Source organism: Homarus americanus, unplaced genomic scaffold, assembly GCF_018991925.1.
Source record: "Homarus americanus isolate GMGI-L3 unplaced genomic scaffold, GMGI_Hamer_2.0 scaffold30858, whole genome shotgun sequence".
Classification (NCBI taxonomy): Eukaryota; Metazoa; Arthropoda; class Malacostraca; order Decapoda; family Nephropidae; genus Homarus; species Homarus americanus.
In genome coordinates this window covers 1,026,528-1,032,311 of record NW_024737697.1, presented here as the reverse complement: position 1 = coordinate 1,032,311, position 5,784 = coordinate 1,026,528, and positions in this window count along the sequence as shown.

The following is a 5,784-nucleotide window of genomic DNA, read 5'->3' as shown; positions in this document are numbered from 1 at the left end:
CACTCACATAGGAGGTGAGTTCTCGCATGTTTGCTGACGCAGATGACACGTAAACACTTAACACTGGAGGCAAACACTTAACACAACAATACAAACACTTAACACTGGAGGCAAACACTTAACACAACAATACAAACACTTAACACAAGAACACAAACACTTAACACAAAGAACACAACACTTAACACAAGAACACAAACACTTAACACAACAATACAAACACTTAACACAAGAACACAAACACTTAACACAACAATACAAACACATAACACTGGAGGCAAACACTTAACACAACAATACAAACACTTAACACTGGAGGCAAACACTTAACACAACAATACAAACACTTAACACAAGAACACAAACACTTAACACAAGAACACAAACACTTAACACAAATAATACAAACACTTAACACAAGAACACAAACACTTAACACAAGAACACAAACACTTAACACTGGAGGCAAACACTTAACACTGGAGGCAAACACTTAACACTGGAGGCAAACACTTAACACAACAATACAAACACTTAACACAAGAACACAAACACTTAACACAACAATGCAAACACTAACACAGAACACAAACACTTAACACAAGAACACAAACACTTAACACAAGAACACAAACACTTAACACAACAATACAAACACTTAACACAAGAACACAAACACTTAACACAAGAACACAAACACTTAAGACAAGAACAAACCTAAGACAAGAACACAAACACTTAACACAAGAACAAACACTTAAATACAACAATACAAACACTTAAATACAAGAACACAAACACTTAACACAACAATACAAATACTTAACACAACAATACAAATACTTAACACAAGAACACAAACACTTAACACAACAATACAAACACTTAACACAAGAACACAAACACTTAACACAACAATACAAATACTTAACACAAGAACACAAACACTTAACACAACAATACAAAATACTTAACACAAGAACACAAACACTTAACACAACAATACAAACACTTAACACAAGAACACAAACACTTAACACAACAATACAAATACTTAACACAACAATACAAACACTTAACACAAGAACACAAACACTTAACACAAGAACACAAACACTTAACACAAGAACACAAACACTTAACACAAGAACACAAACACTTAACACAAGAACACAAACACTTAACACAACAATACAAACACTTAACACAACAATACAAAAACTTAACACAAGAACACAAACACTTAACACAAGAACACAAACACTTAACACAAGAACACAAACACTTAACACAAGAACACAAACACTTAACACAAGAACACAAACACTTAACACTGGAGGCAACACTTAACACTGAGGCAAACACACACAAAATACAAATACTTAACACAACAATACAAACATTTAACACAAAAACTAACACAAGGAACACAAACACTTAACACAAGAACACAAACACTTAACACAACAATACAAATACTAACACAAAAATACAAAAACTTAACACAAGAACACAAAAACTTAACACAAGAACACAAACACTTAATAAGAACAAACACTTAACACAAGAACACAAACACTTAACACAAGAACACAAACATTTAACACAACAATACAAACACTTAACACAAAAATACAAAAACTTAACACAAGAAAACAAACACTTAACACAAGAACACAAACACTTAATAAGAACACAAACACTTAACACAAGAACACAAACACTTAACACAAGAACACAAACATTTAAATACAAGAACAAAACACTTAACACAAGAAACAAACTAACACAAGAACACAAACACTGACCACAAGAACACAAACACTTAACACAACAATACAAACACTTAACACAAGAACACAAACATTTAACACAAGAACACAAACACTTAACACAAGAACACAAACATTAACATAAGAACAAATACTTAACACAAGAATACAAACACTTAACACAAGAACACAAACACTTAACACAAAAATACAAACACTTAACACAAGAACACAAACACTTAACACAACAATAAAACACATAACACAAGAACACAAACACTTAACACAAGAACACAAACACTTAACACAAGAACACAAAACACTTAACACAACAATACAAACACTTAACACAAGAAAACAAACACTAACACAACAATACAAATACTTAACACAACAATACAAATACTTAACACAAGAACACAAACACTTAACACAAGAACACAAACATTTAACACAACAATACAAAACTTAACACTGGACAAAAACTTAAACACAAGAACACAAACACTTAACACAAGAACACAAACACTTAACACAATAATACAAATACTTAACACAACAATACAAACACTTAACACAAGAACACAAACTAAAAATAATACAAACTTAACAAAATACAAAACTAACACAAAACAAAGAACACAAACACTTAACACAAGAACACAAACACTTAACACAACAATACAAACACTGAACACAAGAACACAAACACTTAACACAAGAACACAAACACTTAACACAAGAACACAAACACTTAACACAACAATACAAACACTGAACACAAGAACACAAACACTTAACACAACAATACAAACACTTAACACAACAATACAAACACTGAACACAAGAACACAAACACTTAACACAACAATACAAACACTTAACACAAATCAAACACTTAACACAAGAACACAAACACTTAACACAACAATACAAACACTTAACACAACAAACAAACACTTAACACAACAATACAAACACTTAACACAAGAACACAAACACTTAACACAACGTAAGAAACACTTTCACTGGTAGCTAAACACAGTGACAAGCACACTCTTGTTTACACGTGTTGGTCAAACACTTGTGACGAGCATTACACACACACACACACACACACACACACACTACTACTAATACTTTGCTGTCACTCGGAATCGAGTATGACGATCATCCAGCTATGATACAATGATATGAGTTATTAAGGATGTCACCTAGGTTAGTGAGCACTGAGGTGGCTAAAGAGGCGACATGGGACCAGCAGAATTGTTCACAGATGTTGCACATGAGGAGGGCTACATCCAGTGAGGGAGGGCAGCAGCAGCGTCTTTCTGGCATTGGCGCTTGTCTGCTCTCGTTATGCAGTCGGGCTAACTTCAAGTATTGACACCTTCGTGGTGCTCCTCCAAGCGTTACGGTGTGGAGTCATTGTCTCCCAGGTGAGGGGGTCGATTTGACACTTTTCAGGTTTGTCTTAAGACAACCTATACCTTTTCAGTTGCCCGCCAGCGTTACGTTTACTATTCATTAGGTGACTGTAAAGTAGCTGCTTTGGGTAACATGGCCAGTCCAACGTAGTTGTTCATGGATAATGGTAGCCTCGGTGCTCCTACAGTTGGTGTCAGCAAGGCTGCTGGCATTTGTTCTCTTGTCTTCCCAGCCAACTCGGAGGATGGAACATAGACTACGTTGGTGAAAATTTTCAAGTGCCTTGAGGTGCTCTGTATGACCCATGTCTCGCTGCCATAGCAGGTAACCACTGCTCGATATACGTAACTTAGATAATTTCAGCTTCCTACAGCTGAAGACACACACACACACCACACACACACAAACACACACGCGTATTACTAATACTGTTTAATTATACTGTGATGATGATACCACCCTACCACCTACCTACATCCACACCCCACCCACACGCTTACACCCACATCCACCCACAGCCTACACCCACACACCCCACCCACAGCTTCCTCACACCCACACCCACCCACAGCTTCCCTACACCCACCCAGGACGCCCACACCTCCCTAATACCCACACCTTTTCACCCACACCAAGCCCTCAGGCCAAGCCGGCCACAGCAGCAGCTGGCCAGGAGGGTCACCCCTAGACAATGGTGGCGAGAATGAGTCTATCACGGTCAAGTGTGTGCCTCGAGGTAACATGTCCCTAAGTTTCACCACTTCCTGACCTCACTTCACTCTTCCTGCCCCACACACATCAAATCAAAATCCGCCCAACTGAAGACTACAACATCTAACTGAGCAGACTACGGCCAAGATGTGATGGTTCCTCAGTTAAATGTCTTACCTCACTGATTAAATCCTTCCAGCTGGGTTTGGTCTTACGAGGAAAACTAAACGTAAGATCCTTTTATGAATCTTGAGGTCTTGGTCTTCCTCTCCCTCTTCCTCCTCCTCTTCAAGACGTCTACAACACCCACCACCACTACCACCACAATCATCACCTTAAGGTCCAATTACCACACAGGAGGTATAGCAGCACCGACCTTACGCTCTCAGGGTGTGGTATAGCACTGTCTTGCCGGATAAGTGGAGGGAAATAAAGCAATGCAGGAAAAAATCATTCTTTTCTTTTTATATTTTTGGTGAAGTTTTTGGGTTATTTTTTACTTCATGAGAGCAAGGTGTGTGTGTGTGTGTGTGTGTGTGTGTGTGTGTGTGTGTGTGTGTGTGTGTGTGTGTGTGTTTTCCGTGAATGTTATTATATTATTATTATTATTATTATTATTATTATTATTATTATTATTATTATTTATCATTTTCATCATCAATTTTTCCTTCAATAAAAATATATCCTGGCCAAAATTGCCCTGATAGGTGTTTTTTTTTGGGGAGATCAATGTACCAGTTTTTCCTTAGTGTTTTCCCTACAATAAGAGTGTATCCTGGTTGAGAGATTCTGCCCATCAGGGAAAAAATGGTCAAAGAGACAGCACAAAAAAATTCTGGCCAGCCCCCCATCTGGCCAGCCCATCAGCCCTCTCAGATTGCTCCTCCATCTGGCCAGGCCTCCATCTGGCCAGCCCCATCTGGCCAGCCCTCATCTGGCCAGCCCCTTTCTGGCCGCCCCCCTGGCCCCACCCCTGGCCAGGCTCCTCTATCTGGCCGAGACAATGTCAGACACTTCAACACAACCCTTCAATATCACACCTGTGTTAGGACTCGAACCCCTGTACTGTACCTACCTGTCGCTGCCCTATACCACCAGCCCAGAAGGGATGGAGGAGGAGGAGGAGGAGGAGGAGGAGGAGGAGGAGGAGGAGGAGGAGGAGGAGGAACAAATTGATCAAGGTGGGAGAGAGAGAGAGAGAGAGAGAGAGAGAGAGAGAGAGAGAGAGAGAGAGAGAGAGAGAGAGAGAGAGAGAGAATGGGATACACAAGAATGGAAGAGAAGAAGAGAGAAGAGAAGGAATATTTAACACACACACACACACACACACACACACACACACACACACACACACCCCAGCCACCAACAAGCGTAGAGCGTTGTTAATATAAATGGGACCATATAATCCAGTGAGGAGGAGAGGGGAGGGTGGGGGAGGACGAGAGGGGAGGGTGGGGAGAGGGAGAGGGAGGGTGGGGAGGGGAGGGGAGGGTGGGGAGGACGAGAGGGGAGGGGGAGGAGAGGGAGGGGGGGGAGGGAGGGGGGGGGAGAGGGGAGGGGTGGGGAGACGAGAGGGGGGAGGGTGGGGAGGACGAGAGGGGGAGGGGAGAGGGAGAGGGGAGGGTGGGGGAGAGGGAGGGGAGGGGTGGGGAGGACGAGAGGGGAGAGGGTGGGGAGGACGAGAGGGGAGGGTGGGGGAGAGGGGAGGGAGGTGGGGAGAGGGAGAGGGGAGGGGAGGAGAGAGGGGAGGAGGGTGGGGAGAGGGAGGGAGGAGGTGAGGAGAGGGGAGGGGGGTGGGGAGGGAGAGGGGAGGGGTGGAGGACGAGAGGGGAGGAGGGTGGGGAGAGGGAGAGGGAGAGGAGGGAGAGGGAGA